Here is a 16,745-nt window from a genome sequence, read left to right on the forward strand (position 1 = left end):
GCCCCCTGCAGCTGTCCTGTGCCCGCCCAGCCACTCACTGATGCTCCGGTTTCCCACCGTGGGTCAGTTTCGTGTTTGCCAATTCAGAGTCGGTGGGCCACTGCGCCTGCACAGCTCTGTCCAAACATGTCCTTTGCATTCCTGTCTGCTATAGCATCCTGCGCAAGACGTTTTTGTGGATAGGAATGTGAAGAAGGATACGCGTGGACATAGCTGTGCAGGCGCAGTGGCCCGCTGACCCTGAGCAGGCAAAAACGAAACTAACCCCTGGGGGGGAATGGAGGATAGTTGAGGACCGGCAAAGGCACAGGATGGCTGCAGGGGTTAGGTAGAAGTCCCAGATAAATGAAACTTAATTTTTTTTTCTTGCCTTTAGGATCCCTTTAAATAGTTTAAAGAACACCTGTAAAAAAAAGTGGCCATGGGTGGTACTTGCCTCTGGAAGAGAAGGCCTCTGAATCCTAAGGCTTCCTCCAGCCTCCTCAGGCAGCCTGATCCTGCGCTGGGACCCCCGGACAAAAGAAAACAAAAACAATCCACGTTGCCATTGTGCGCAGAAGCATTGGCAGCTTCCCACTTGGGCTCTGGCGAAAATAGCCAAGCCTGATCTGTTCTACTCTACTGCGTGAGCCGAGCGGTAAACTGCTAGTGCGCATGCACACGTGCCAACAAGCAGTCAACAAGGAGATGTTGGAGGGTCCTAGCGCTGGATCGCCCCTGCCGAGGACAGGGGAAGCCCCATTAGGATCCAGAGGCTTCCCTTTACGAGGTAAATACCCCAAGGGGCACTTTTTTTCCCTACAGGCACACTTTAAAAGTGCCCATTAATTATACAATTCCACAGCTGATCAATCATTTCCAATGATAATCGATCGGTTGTACCCTTTTAACAGCCGAATTACCGGTAGCCAAGTCGATCAGATTAATAGAATCGACCTGTTTTTCGGATTGATCCCAGTGTAATTGGCTAGCAGGAATTTGGCCATTAATGGGCATGACCAATTGTTTCTGACTGATTACTGTGGAAATGATCGATCAGCCACAGAATTGTATTATTAATTGGTACATTAAAGTGTACCTGAGAACTCGGAATAAAAAGATTTTATACTCACCGGGGCTTCCTTCAGCCCCATGAGCACCGAATCGTCCCTCAACATCCTCCCGAGTGCCTCCGTTCGGCCGCAATCAGCCCTGGTAATCTGGCTCAGTCACATCAGTCGGCTCTTCTGCGCACACAAGGAGGGGCTGCACATGCGCAGAAGACCCCGACTGACGTGACTGAGCCAGTTACCTGGGCTGATTGCAGCTGAACGGAGGCACCCAGAAGGACAGCGAGGGACGCATCAGTGCTTATGGGGCTGGGGGAAGCCCCGGGTAAATATAAAATCTTCCTATTCTGAGATCTCAGGTACACTTTAAAAAGTACCTAAACCGTTTGAACTAAAATGAGACTCTCTCACCTCCCACCAGCCCCCTGCAGACGGTCCTCAATGGTCCTCTATTACCCCGTTGCGGGTTAGTTTAGTTTTTACCGACTTGGAGTCAGTTGGCCACTACGCCTGCGCAGCCCTGGCCTGCGTATCCTTCGCGTTCTCCTCCGCAATTTAAGGGGAACGTGAAGAAGGATAAGCGTGGCCAGGGCTGCGCAGGTGCAGTGGCCTGCTGACTCTCAGTCAGGAAAAACTAAAATAACGCGTGGTGGGGAACAGAGGATTGTTGAGGACCGGTGTGGGACAGGACGGCTGCAGGGGGCTGGGAGAAGCACCGGGTAAGTAAATATATATATATATAATTCAAATGGATTAGTTTCCCTTTAAAAGTCTGAAAGGGAGGATAGGGGCTGATGGAGGTTTGGGGAGAGAGAGAGAGAAAGTGACTGTGTGTGTCCACTCTACCTGCTGGACAGGGTCAGGTCATTTGGATGATCCTCTCTCCTTGCTGTCACACAGCATAAGCTGTGACAAGTCGTCTGGACCCCTCTCCTCCCCACACTTCTGACTGCTGCCTGGGGGGCTGGGACAGTGTCTCTTGCAGTTTGGCTGGCTGTGTCTCTTCTCGCTCTCTTCTCCTGGAGTCCTGGCTCTCCACGAGTTGCCTGGGGGTTGGGCTCTGCAGAAATTTCCAGCCTCTCTCTGTCGTCCTCTGCTGCTCTGACTGTTGCTCTGTCTCTCTCTCTCTTCTAAGTCCGTGGCTCAGCTGGCAAGTGACTCCTCCATATACACTCCCCAGTGACTGTGACTCAGCTGAACAATCTACCGTAGCTGCTTGTGTGAGGCAAGGAAAGCTGAGACCATTGGCAATTCAGGCCATGTGCTGCTCTGCTGGCTGCTGCTCCGAGGCAGCTCTCTCTCACTCACACCCAATCCTGGCTCCTCCTCCCCCTCCCACAGTCCTCAGCAGCGTGGGGAAAATACAGCCACTCCTGTGATTGGCTGGCAGTACGTGACCAGCCAATCCGAGAGAAGAAAGGAGGGAAATGTGTGAGGGTGATCAGCCTGGGGCTATTTTTTCCGGCAAATGACGTGCCGGAAATAATTAAATTCCGGTCCCGGCTTTTTAGCTGTTTTTACGGCCAAGCCGGCCAGATTCCGGCTGGGTGGCAACCCTAGCCAGCGTACACGTGACATCACACACATGCTCCGCGGTAACTCCGGCAACCAGTATAAAGTCCACAAGGACCAGCACACTCAGGGATTTCTTCCAAAACTCATAGAAATCTTTATTACAAAATCTTCAACAACATAAACATTAAAATACGTGAGCCGTCACAGGGACAATCCAGCAATACCATAACCGCCAAAGACGGTCAATGTCCATCAAAAGCCTAGTCCCTAAGCAGACAAGAGTATTTATAGCAGTCGGGTAGACAAAGGTCACCATGATATAGAAAGTCCAAACATCACGGCGACAGACACCGGCCAAGAGCTGTTCCGGACGTACAGCCCGTCTTCAAGCCTGCGTATTAAGAGTGTATGGACGGAGGAGCCCTGAGGCAGTGGCGGACAAGAGGCGGATGCGGAGAGGCAATGTATAGTGCACTGGGCATGGGGGGTAGGAAAGACATGGAATTGTAAAGAGGACAGCGTCGGGCTGGCAAGGTGGTGGATGCGGTGTTACAAGGCCGATTCTGCACAATTTCAGCATGAAATTGATTGGGAATCGGCCTGTGGTGTATATGCAAGCAACAGATCTCTCTCTGATCAGATTTGATTAGCGATGGATCTGTCTCTTGGTCGATCTGCTCATCCATCGTCTGATGTACGAACACCTTAAGAATAAAGATATTTCTGTACTGTACTAAAATATGGTTACACTGCGCTAAATTTTATGCCCAACCTCTCAATGATTGTCTTGCTTATCTCGAAATAAATATAAAAGAGGATTAGTGATGAAAGACAGGATCAGTAGGATTTAAAAATAATAATAATTATTTGTATTTTACTTATGAATCCTTTAAGGTGCACCTGATTGGGAGTGATACAAATGCCTGGCTGTCTTTATTGGAAGAGGCATGACTAGAAGAGAGATGAAAGCATGACTAAAGGGTAGCGGGTTTGTGACTGAAGATGTGATGAAGGCATGACTAGAGATATGGTGAAAGTGTGACTGGACATCTGTATGGCTGATATTGTGGTGAAACCCCTACCACAGTGTGATGTCAGGACCATGGTCTGTAAACCTCGTAGCATAGTTGGAAATAATGTCTGTTTCCAACTGCCAAGCATACAGTATCTACCTTTGCAGAATGTTAATTTACTGAACGTTCTATACACAGACATAACCTGGCATAACCTGGCAGATGTTGCTACCTGTGATAAATTTCAGAATATAAATAGGGGAGAGGAAAGATATTAAAACGTGTAAACTCTGAATTAAACATTTATGAATTCATATTGTAAAAAAAAATAGGCAATTTTCTTCATTACGTTTTTCCAAGACACAAAACGATGAGAGCCCTGCTCTTGCAAGCTTACAATCTAAAGAAAAACAATCTCCAATTAGCCAATAACACTGCTACAGCCGATAACATTGCTCGGATATGCCTGTACCGCAGCCAATCTGTAGTTTGGCTATATAATAACCAAACCTCATTGTCGATATGCACACCCTTGCAGCATGCTGTGCCAATAGCCAGAGCTCGGGTATATAGCAGCTTAATTCCGGCACCCAATTGAATCCATCTGCGCAGCATAGCCGCAAATTTAGGTACCTAATTTCACAAATATTTCCAAAGTACACTGACTATTCATAGATCTATGGTTCCCAGTATTGCCTGTTTTGCACTCTATATATGACCACAGAAAATGTTGGTGCTATATAAATTGTTTATTGCTCTTGTGCAGTAGGGACCCATAGCACTTTCATGACTAATTATTGTTATCTATTTTCATGTCCTTTATATGATTATTTTCTTATGTCTTATATTTTAAGCTTGGAGTTTGGCTTCATGCTTTTCTCTGCATTACCTATATTATACTTTGTTATTGCTGCACTATAATATGGAAAGATTTTCGCATGCAGCAGAGCTAATGTCCACATTATAGAAAATGAAGGCAACATAATAACAAAGTTTGCAGATCCTCTCCCTGATAGACATATATACATAGATGTGTACAACAGGAAGCACAGAAGCAGTCACGGAATTACTGGCGCATAGAATATGAGCTAAGAAGCAATCCCATAGCGTTGCCAATGATGTATACAATACATGTGCTAAGTACTTTTGCAAATGGCCAAGCCAGGGAAAATGCTAATTTAATCAAAAGTTAATTTTTCAGGGAGTTAAAGCTTTGTCGGGTCTGTGGTTTTATTAGGAAATATTACCTCTTAATGGCTTTAATGCAGTGAGCGATGACTCTACCTATATAAACATCATTATAGAGTGGAGGCTCGCCGTATTAGATGCCGCAGGAAGTGCAGACAGGGCACTATTTATGGCTTATGAAGATGAGCCGTATGAGAGAGATTTAAAAAGGTGATAATCGTAGTGAGAGGTGCGGCTGACAGGGACATAAACTATGCTGGCTAAGCTGAAGCACAGCCATCTCTGCTGTACCAATTTCATTCCTCTCTGTCACGGATGACAGATCTCTTATTCTATATAGTGCCAGACAGAGAGAAGGCCTTTCTTCTGATATAGACGGATCAATGGATGCAGGATCATAGGAAACCTATGCCAGAGACAACAGGGGCCCAGCTCAACCAGTTGTGTTTTTCTGATATACACTAATGCTAATTAGAGTCTTAACCACTTGAGGACCGCAGTCTTTTTGCCCCTTAAGGACCAGAGCCTTTTTTCCATTCAGACCACTGCAGCTTTAATGGTTTATTGTTCAGTCACACAACCTACCACCTAAATGAATTTACCTCATTTTCTTGTCACTAATACAGCTTTCTTTTGGTGCTATTTGATTGCTGCTGTGATTTTTAGTTTGTATTATATTCATCAAAAAAGACATGAATTTTGTTAAAAAAATGATTTCTTTAACTTCCTGTGATAAAATTTGTCAAATAAAGTAAAATTTCTGTATACATTTTTGTCCACATTTATTGTGCTACATGTCTTTGATAAAAAAAAAAAAAAACATTCAGTTTATATTTATTGGTTTGTGTAAAAGTTATAGCGTTTACAAACTATGGTGCAAAAAGTGAATTTTCCCATTTTGAAGCATCTCCTACTTTTCTGAGCACCTGTCATGTTTCATGAGGGGCTAGAATTCCAGGATAGTATAAATAACCCCCAAATGACTCCATTTTGGAAAGAAGACACCCCAAAGTATTCACTAAGAGGCATGGTGAGTTCATAAAAGATTTTATTTTTTGTCACAAGTTAGCGGAAAATGACACTTTGTGACAAAAAAAACAAACAAAAAAAAAAAAAAAACGTTTCCATTTCTGCTAACTGGTGACAAAAAAAATGAAATCTGCCACAGACACACCTCTGAATACCTTGAAGTGTCTAGTTTCCAAAATGGGGTCATTTGTGGGGTGTGTTTACTGTCCTGGCATTTTGGGGGTTGCTAAATTGTAAGCACCCCTGTAAAGCCTAAAGGTGCTCATAGGACTTTGGGCCCCTTAGCACACCTAGGCTGCAAAAAAAAAAAAAAAATGTCACACATGTGGTATCGCCGTACTCAGGAGAAATAGTATAATGTGTTTTGGGGTGTATTTTTACACATACCCATGATGGGTGATCAGTGGGTGATTATAGGGGAGAATAGATGTATACAGTACATGGGGGGGGGGGGGGGGGAATCTGAGGGTGTGGGGGGAGGGTGTTCAGGAGACCCCAGGGGGCAGTTTAGGACCTAATCTAAAAAATAGCATTGATATAGTGACAGAGAGTGATTAATGGGTGATTAGGGGGTGATTGGGTGCAAGCAGGGGTCTGAGGGGTGGGCAGGGGGGGGGGGTCTGTGGGCGATCAGGGGGCAGGATAAGTGTGCTTGGGTGCTTACTAGGAGGGCTGCAACCTGCCCTGGTGGTCCTTCGATCACTGGGACCACCAGGGCAGGAGGCAGCCTGTATAATACGCTTTGTATACATTACAAAGCGTATTATCCGCTTTACATGCGGCAGATCAGGGGTTAACAACCCGCCGACGCTGCTAATTGGCCGGCGGGTTGACGTCGCGGGTGGGCACATCCAGCGTGCGATCCCCAGCCAGCTAGTCCGTAATGAGCCGCCGCCGATCAGCGTATTGGGAGGGGATCAAGGGATGAATGGGGGGGGAGATAGGGATAAAAAAGTTTTTTTTTTTTACACTAAAATTGCACAGCCTGTCACGGCTGCAGGCTGTGCGTCTCTCCCTGTCACACAAGATCCACACAGTGACAGGGAGAGGGAGGCGGAACGGCAACTATATTGCCTTTTGGAGGGTGATCGCTGTGATTGGCTCACAGCGATCACACGGCAGGGAGCCAATCAGTGACGGCTCCTGCCGATACCCGGAAGCCTTAGCTGTCATAAGACAGCTAAGTGCGGCCGGTTCGGTGCGCACGATCGCGGCGGCGCCGGTCAAGAGATCTACGTCCTGCCAACCAGGAGCCCATCAAAACAGGGCGTAGATCTCTATCACCTCGGTCCGGAAATGGTTAAAAGCAAACTTGTCTTAAAGCTCATCTTCTGTCTTTTATAACGTTTCTGAGTTGTTTTTACTGTTATCACCATGGTGATAAAGCATTTAGTATTCACAAAACTATTTACCTCAGGCAAACCTAAAGTTAAGAATTCTGTCTTTAAGTTAAGGAGTGATTTCTAAAGTTAAGGTTTCAATCCTTAAAATAGTGAAAGAATTCTAACATTAAAGACAGGATGTACATTCCCAGAGAGGAATGCAATTGTGTGAGGAGTGATCAACTGGCCTGAGCTGTCAAGTGGAGTGTTACTACAGACTGCAATGTAAAGTGAAGCATTCTGAGTTGTCTGTTTTATTTTTTACTAGTTTATGCAGAAGGGGATTATAGAGAGAAATATACACAGCAGGCACACACAGAGGGAGGGTGAACGAGACACCAAGCACATATATATGTGTGCTTCTTTAAGGGGAACCTAAGCTGAGAAGGATATGGATTTTCCTTTTAAAATAACTGCTGACTCTCTGTAATGATCCGCTCAGCTGGCTGCACAGGCAGACAGCTGTTCGACCATTCCTTATGTCTGAGGGATGCACGTCTCTGGAAAAGAGACCTGGCTTCATCTTGCAACTTTAAGAGTTGCTTTGCTGAGGGATTTGCATACACGCAAATTGCCCAGCTGTCTCCTTTGAGGGCTGGCAGTATAAAAGCCTTCTGCTCCCAGAATGCTTTGCTGGTCATAATGGTTTGTTAACACACTCCTGGAGTGTCAGCCTTCCCTGTTGGATTGTTAAAGTTATCTTAGAGTATTTCTGGGGGCTGTATTAGACACCCCTCTAGTTCAGTCAGGTTTTATTATTTGTATTGCCTGTTCTGTCTGTCTGGGGGTGCTAACCAGAGCAGGGTTGCTACTGGTAGCTCCTTCTGTTCATCTGCTTGGATCGCACTTGCCTCTAGCGGTAGCGGCTGTGGATCCTTCTGATTTGTATTCTTGGAGGGTAAGCTGGAGCAGCGGTTGCTACTGGCTACCTCATCTTGCTGTACTTGGATCGCACTCGCTCTGGCAGAAAGAGCAGTGGATCCTGCTAGCTCTGTTGCTTTACTTGGATCGCACTCGCTCTGGCGGGAAGAGCAGTGGATCCTGCTAACTGTTTCCCTACTTGGATCGCACTCGCTCTGGCGGAAAGAGCAGTGGATCTTTCCTATTCTGTCCCTGAACCTGGATCGCACTCGCTCTGGCGGAAAGAGCAGTGGATCTTTCCTGTCCTGTCCCTGAACCCGGATCGCACTCGCTCTGGCGGAAGAGCGGTAGATCGTATCTCTCATATTCCAGTTTTCCGTCCGTCTGTCTTGTCTGATACGTACGCTTGCGGTAGGCTCGGTGAGGTAACCGTTAAGCAAGCGCTCGCGTTCTCTGTTTCGTGTTTGTGTGTCGGTGGTTAGTTAGGGTGGCGTGCGTGTCTCTGTTGCACTTAACGTGCGGAGACCGCACTGTAAACGCGTTCGCTGTTGCGAATGAGTGCGGTGTTCGCGTTTAGTTAGCGTTTGTTATTTTCCTTATCATTCTCATTGTATGATTTGCTGTGCCTTTGCTATGCTCCTGGGTTTACTTCTGCTTAGTCTTGTGTCACCTCTGGCAATTGCCTCTCTCGCGATTGCGTTCCTACTCTGTTTCTACTGTTGTGTGTGCACCGTCGCGGGTTGGCGACTTGATTGGTGCACACACATACATTCTGTCCCTGTGCTCATTCTCATTAGGGGCTATCTTGCCCTGCTCGGTTGCAATTCGGACAATTCCCATCTGGCATCTGTGGCAGTACAGAGGCTTTGCTCCTCTGCACTCCACAGCTCCACCTGCCGGTGGGAATTTCCCTCTACTGGTGCTCTGCACCAAAGCTAGGTTCTCTCCTTTCATACGCTTGTGGAGGTTTTCCGCCGTGTCAGCACACGCCTTGTGCGCTGATCACGGAGATAATTCCACAATCGTTACACTCTCCTGCTGATCCTGTGTCTCTAATACTTTTAGCCACGGCCTCTGAACAAGCATGCAGATCAGGTGCTCTGACTCTAGTCAGACTGGATTAGCTGCACGCCAGTTTCAGGTGTGTGATTCAGCCAGCACTGCTGCAAAAGAGATCAGCAGGACAGCCAGGCAACTGGTATTGTTTAAAAGGAAACATTCATATATCTCTCAGTTTAGGTTCCCTTTAAAGGAGTCAGCAAGCAAACTAAGCCCCCTCCCACCCGCTCTACTTAGCCTGGGCTTCCTCCGCCGCAGCTCCGCCCTTATCCGTTCCGCCCAGGGTCCCTGCCGGTGCAGAGGCCGACCTCGAGCTCATCTCCACTGCGCCTGCGTGAGCACCGCTGTCAATCAAGCCCACGTTGTCCATGGTGTCCTGCGCAGATGCAGAACTACTGCGTCTGTGGGGACGCTGATGACTCGTTTAAGAAATTAACACTTAAAATACTGATTGATGTGTGGTGATAAGTTTTCACTAGCCTTATTATCACCAGCATGATGTTAGTGAATTGCGGCCATTATTGTTGGTACATATCAGGTGTATGCATAATTATAGATCCTAGGAATACTGGTTGCTGAATTCAAGATACAGGGAGTTGAATTTACTTCCTCCTGCAGTTTCTCACATGGGTAGAAAATACAGCTGTGTACTACACCATTAGTGTCCAACTGAAAGCCTAAGGGCTGCATGTGCTCCATTTGATGCAGTGCTTATGGCAGGCATGTCCAAAGTCTGGCCTGCGGGCCAAATGCGGCCATCTGAGCCCTTTGTGGTGTCCCCCCAAAGCTCTCTTCTGTTGTTAATTGCATGACAACTGGCTGAAACTAAATGAAGAAAAAATTGAAGTCCTTCTGATCGGAGGGCAGCGCATGACAACAAAACAACTTAACATGCAGTCTTCACCACTGGGAATAGATGGCACAGATCTACACAGCTTTGATCATGTGCGTAGCCTGGGAGTTCTAATTGGTGGAGATTTAAACTTCAGAACTCACATCTCTGCTGTGGTGAAATCATCCTATTTTCACCTTAAAGGGGAACTGAAGAGAGAGGTATATGGAGGCTGTCATGTTTATTTCCTTTTAATCAATACCAGTTGCCTGGCAGCCCTGCTGGTCTATTTCTCTGCAGTAGTATCTGATTAAAACCGGAAACAAGCATGCAGCTAGTCTTGTCAGATCAGACTTATAAGTCTGAACCACTGAAACACCTGATCTGCTGCATGCTTGTTCAGGGGCTATGACTAATAGTATTAGAGGCAGAGGATCAGCAGGGCTGCCAGGCAACTGGTATTGTCTAAAAGGAAATAAACATGACAGCCTCCATATACATCTCTCTTCAGTTCCCCTTTAAGAACATCACAAAAATCAAGCACCTCATCCCCCCAGAAGATCTGCCAACCTTAGTCCATGCCTTCATTACCTCCCGACTGGACTACTGCAATGCTCTTTACACTAGCCTTCCAAAAAGGACTTGTACCGCCTACAGCTGATACAGAATACTGCTGCCAGACTGCTAAACAACCAACCCCGTCACTGCCACGTAACGCCAGTCCTGCACTCCCTTCACTGGCTACCTATAGAGGGTCCTATTCAAGATCGGCCTACTGACATTTAAATCACTGAATAATCTGGGCCCTGGGTACATGAAAGAAATGCTGCAGCTGCGTAGCAATACCCGCATTCTCAGATCCACAGGTTCTAATAATCTAGTCATAACCAGAGTCCACTTGGAAACTTTTGGTCCCAGAGCCTTCTGTCATGCTGCCCCTACGTTTTGGAACACCTTACCTCAACAGATCAGGACAGCTCCATCCCTGGACGTGTTTAAATCCAGACTGAAAACCCACCTGTTCAGTTTGGCATTTGCAGAAATATAACTTTTGTTGTGTGAAAACTTCATCCTACTAATTACTGAATCTGAGAGAGCCTAAGCGCTTTGAGTCCTATGGGAGAAAAGCGCTATAGAAATGTTATTGTATTGTATATTGTATGTCGCTGCTCCAGAGCCGGGACAAGGTCCTCCAGCACCCAAGGCTGAGACACCAAAGTGCGCCCCTCCATCCCTGCCACCCCAGCCATCACACACTGATTGCTATTAGACTAAGAGGCGCCACAGGGCCCACAACCTCCCCAACACCTTAATATCTAGTTATATGGCTTGCAGTCACTGCTATGTATCCCCTTTTCTTATTTCTTTCTGCTTCAAACACAATTAGAAATGACAGCTGAATGAATTCTGCGCCCCCTCCTACACTGCGCCCTGAGGCTGGAGCCTCTCCAGCCTATGCCTCGGCCCTGCCCTGCGCTGCTCTGCCTCCCCCTCCACTCGTCTGTAGTTCCATAGCAATTACTATTACTAGAGGACCACAACAAAATGGACACCGGCATCTGCAGACAAATTTTTCTCCAGCTGCCATTTTTTTTGTCCTATCCTATAGCAATTGCTATGGGACTTGGCAATAGTACTCCCGGGCAAGGAGGAAGAGTGGAGGGTAAGGCAGAACAGATATACTGCTGAGTAAAGGAAGAGGGAGAGGGCAGTCATCGCTGTGACACCACTAAGCTAGCAGCAGCCACCACGGTGCCACTACCCTGTGACAGGAGCACCCACCACTGTGCCATTACTCTGGAACAGCAGCAGCCACCACTGTGCCATTACTCTGTGCCAGCAACAGCCACCACTGTGCCACTACTCTGTGCCAGCAGCAGCCACCACTATACCACTACCCTGTGCCAGGAGCACCCACCACTGTGCCATTACTCTGGAATAGCAGCAGCCACTACTGTGCCATTACTCTGTGCCAGCAACAGCCACCATGGTGCCACTACCCTGTGCCAGCAGCAGCCACCACTGTGCCATTACTCTGTGCCAGCAGCAGCCACTACTGTGCCATTGCTCTGTGCCAGCAGCAGCCACTACTGTGCCATTACTCTGTGCAAGCAGCAGCCACTACTGTGCCACTACCCTGTGCCAGAAGCAGCCACCACTGTGCCATTACTCTGTGCCAGCAGCAGCCACCACTGTGCCATTACTGTGAAAGCAGCAGCCACCACAGTGCCACTACTGTGCCAGCACCAGCCACCACGGGGCCACTACCTTGGGCCGGGAGCACCCACCACTGTGCCATTACTCTGTGCTAGCAGCAGCCACCACGGTGCCACTACTGTGCCAGAAGCAGCCACCACAGTGCCACTACCCTGTGCCAGCAGCAGCCACCACTGTGCCACTACCCTGTGCCAGGAGCACCCACCACTGTCATTACTCTGTGCCAGCAGCAGCCACCACTGTGCCACTACCCTGTGCTAGCAGCAGCCACCACTGTGCCATTACTCTGTGCCAGCAGCAGCCACCACTGTGCCACTACCCTGTGCTAGCAGCAGCCACCACTGTGCCATTACTCTGTGCCAGCAGCAGCCACCACTGTGCCACTACAGTGCCAGTAGGAGCGCAGCCACCACTATGCCAGCAGCTGTGACGTGTCTTCAACTGCCGCTATTCCAGCAGCAGCAGCAGCTACTCATTAGCAGCCCCCCACTCTGCCAGCAGCAGTATGTCTGCATGCTGAAGGGGACATGCTAACTGCACATGGTATATAGTTTATTTTCTGCAAACACCGATTACTCGACCTGAAGAAGCGGCATGGACCCTCCATATGCGTTGTCTTTCTTAAGTATCCAATACTTTTGTTTTTCTTTTATTGAGATATATATATATATATATATATATATATATATATCTAAAATGTAATATATGTGCAAACATCTACAAATAAGAAGTACAAGAGTAAAATGAGCCATAAATTACCTTTCTCCTATGTTGCTGTCACTTACAGTAGATAGTAGAAATCTGACAGCAGTGACAGGTTTTGGACTAGTCCATCTCTTTATAGGGGATTCTCAGGGATATACTGTATTTATTTTTAAAAGCACTTAGTTAATTGCAGTTGCAGCAAGCGAGCAGGGAAGCCAGGCAGCATCATTGTTTAAATCTTTTTTCGGGAATATCTTTATAAAGAATAAAAGCCTTGCTGAGTATCCCCTATGAAGAGATGGACTAGTCCAAAACCTGTCACTTCTGTCAGATTTCTACTGCCTACTGTAAGTGACGGCAACATAGGAGAAAAGTAATTTATGGCTCATTTTACTGTGGAAAAAAATGTACTTCTTATTTGTATATGTTTGCACATATTTTAAATTTTACAGTTTTTCGCTGTAGTGCCGTTTAACTACTCTAAGACCGCTCCACGCCAATGGGTGTGGCCGCGGCGGCAGCCCCAGGACCGCCTAACGCCAATTGGTGTCAGGTCCTGGAGCCGGCTGCTGAAGGAGATCGCATCTCCTTCTCGGGGGGCGGAGCCAGGGGCGCTCCTGAGCATAGGCAGGACAGCTCTGTGCCTAGAGCGCCACAAAGGTCAAAGGGCTATGTATTTTGACCCTTTAATCCTCTCATGACATGGCCCCTTTAAGCCAGGAGAGCTCCTTCGGCGGGTCACGCGCTAACTGCGTGCATACACTTCCCCTCTCAAGCCGACGGATGTTACCTTTGCCGCTGGCCAATCAGTGAAGAGGGTGTTAGGCTCCGCCCTCTGCACGTGTTGTCGAAGGAGATCGGGGAAGGATGCTTGTGAGGCAGGGAATGTGAGGCTCTGCAGGCATGGCAGGCATGGCTCACCCTGGCTCCAATGAGCATACAGTGAGTCCTTCTACCCGGTGGACTTGCAGGAGGGCCATTTTAACTGCAGATCATGCCTGAACATTAAGTCAAAATCGCCCGTCACGGATGAAGCCACGCCCCCCTGCTGTGAAAGCTCCGCCTCCATCCATATTAGGCTCCGCCTCCCCACCTGGTGAAAGCTCTGCCCACACCTCGTAAAAGCTTGCCACAGGAACATTGGAGCTATATAAGTGGGGAAGCCCAGGCAGGTAAAATGGTGCCTCCCTGTGACCTTCTCCCCCCACCCCTGACAGCACCCTGTGACCTCTCCCGCTTCCCCAGCAGCACCCCGTGACCTTCTCCCCCCCCCAACCCTGACAGCACCCTGTGACCTCTCCACTTCCCCGGCAGCACCCAGTGAACTTCTCCCCCCACCCCTGACAGCACCCTGTGACCTCTTTCCCTTCCCCGGCAGCACTCCGTGACCTTCTCCCCCACCCCTGACAGCACCCTGTGACCTCTCTCCCTTCCCTGGCAGCACCCCGTGACCTTCTCCCCCACCCCTGACAGCACCCTGTGACCTCTCTCCCTTCCCCGGCAGCACCCCGTGACCTTCTCCCCCCCAACCCTGACAGCACCCTGTGACCTCTCCCCCTTCCCCGGCAGCACCCAGTGAACTTCTCCCCCCACCCCTGACAGCACCCTGTGACCCCTTCCCCGGCAGCACGCAGTGAACTTCTCCCCCCACCCCTGACAGCACCCTGTGACCTCTTCCCCGGCAGCACCCCGTGACCTTCTCCCCCCACCCCTGACAGCACCCTGTGACCTCTTCCCTGGCAGCACCCCGTGACCTTCTCCCCCCACCCCTGACTGCAGTCTGTGACCTCTCCCCCTTCCCCGGCAGCACCCCGTGACCTTATCCCCCCACCCCTGACAGTACCCTGTGACCTCTCCCCATTCCCCGACAGCACCCCGTGACCTTCTCCCCCCACCCCTGACTGCACCCTGTGACCTCTTCCCCGGCAGCACCCCATGACCTTCTTCCCCCACCCCTGACAGCACCCTGTTACCTCTCCCCCTTCCCCGGCAGCACCCCGTGACCGTCTCCCCCCACCCCTGACAGCACCCTGTGACCTCTCTCCCTTCCCTGGCAGCACCCCGTGACCTTCTCCCCCACCCCTGACAGCACCCTGTGACCTCTCTCCCTTCCCCGGCAGCACCCCGTGACCTTCTCCCCCCCAACCCTGACAGCACCCTGTGACCTCTCCCCCTTCCCCGGCAGCACCCAGTGAACTTCTCCCCCCACCCCTGACAGCACCCTGTGACCCCTTCCCCGGCAGCACCCAGTGAACTTCTCCCCCCACCCCTGACAGCACCCTGTGACCTCTTCCCCGGCAGCACCCCGTGACCTTCTCCCCCCACCCCTGACAGCACCCTGTGACCTCTTCCCTGGCAGCACCCCGTGACCTTCTCCCCCCACCCCTGACTGCAGTCTGTGACCTCTCCCCCTTCCCCGGCAGCACCCCGTGACCTTATCCCCCCACCCCTGACAGTACCCTGTGACCTCTCCCCATTCCCCGACAGCACCCCGTGACCTTCTCCCCCCACCCCTGACTGCACCCTGTGACCTCTTCCCCGGCAGCACCCCATGACCTTCTTCCCCCACCCCTGACAGCACCCTGTTACCTCTCCCCCTTCCCCGGCAGCACCCCGTGACCGTCTCCCCCCACCCCTGACAGCACCGTGTGACCTCTCCCTCTTCCCCGGCAGCACCCCGTGGCCTTCTCCCCTCAACCTTGACAGCACCCTGTGACCTCTCCCCCTTCCCCAACAGCACCCCGTGACCTTCTCCCCCCACCCCTGACAGCACCCAGTGACCTCTCCTTCTTACTCCCCAGCAGCACCTAGTGACCTCTCTCCCCCCCCCCCAGCAGCACCCAGTGTCCTCCCCCACCCCTTGGCAGCACCCAGTGACCTCTCCTTCTTACCCCCCAGCAGCACCTAGTGACCTATCCCCCCAGCAGCACCCAGTGTCCTCCCCCATCCCTTGGCAGCACCCAGTGACCTCTTCCTACCCCACAGCAGCAACTAGTGACCCCCCCCCCCCAACCATCTCCTCCCAGTGACCACCCACTCCTTGGCATAACCTAGTGACCCCTCCCTCTAGGAGCACCCAGTGACCTCTTTCTATGTCCAGCAGTATCCTGTGACCTCTCCATCCCTCCCCCCCCCCCGCAACACCCAGTGACATTTCCCTACACCCTGGAAGCACAAAGTGACCCTTTCCCACTCTTACAGAGACCACAGTGACCTCTTCCCACCCACCCCCATCAGCCACCTCAACCACTCTTTTCCCCCAGCAGCAGCCACAATGACCTCTCACACCTCCCAGCAGCACCCACTGGTGAACTTTCTCACCTTGACGCCTCCCACAGGTGACAGGATATCTGCAATTGATCTGTTCTGACATGGTATGCAAGGATACAGAGGCGCCAGTAGGATAAAACAAGATAAAAGGTTTAAAACGGTTTAGGTGGCGGTGGTGGACCGTCCACACACAAACTGCCCGTGAAACGCGTTGCACTTTTATGTAGGAGTATGTGAATAAATTGTGAATTTTTTTTCTACAATCAACAGCGATTTTTTTGTCTGTTTGTGTGTGGACGGTCCACCACCGCCACCTAAACCGTTTTAAACCTTTTATCTTGTTTTATCCTACTGGCGCCTCTGTATCCTTGCATATTAAGTTGTCCACCCTTGGTGGAAGGGTGATATACCCTCTTTTCCTATCTACAGAGAGCGACATCTTAGTCCTGAGTGGGGTCAGGCTTAATCTCCCCACCTGCGTATACAGTGGTTGCCTTAGAGCAACCCAGGTTTGTAAGTATAATACTTACTTTTAACATTTTTCTCTATTTATACAACATACTACACTATATTGGGCTCTCGGTCTCCCTTTTCTGTTCTGACATGGTATCTGCATTTGATTTGT

General features: G+C 49.7%; 1 protein-coding gene across 2 annotated transcripts in view; it reads right to left on the minus strand.

Moving 5' to 3' along the window:
* Positions 1 to 16,745, minus strand: part of PLPP4 (phospholipid phosphatase 4) — a 238,766-nt gene that overhangs the window by 162,518 nt on the left and 59,503 nt on the right. The window lies entirely within an intron of this gene.

Source organism: Hyperolius riggenbachi, chromosome 10 (assembly GCF_040937935.1).
Source record: "Hyperolius riggenbachi isolate aHypRig1 chromosome 10, aHypRig1.pri, whole genome shotgun sequence".
In the NCBI taxonomy this organism is placed as follows: Eukaryota; Metazoa; Chordata; class Amphibia; order Anura; family Hyperoliidae; genus Hyperolius; species Hyperolius riggenbachi.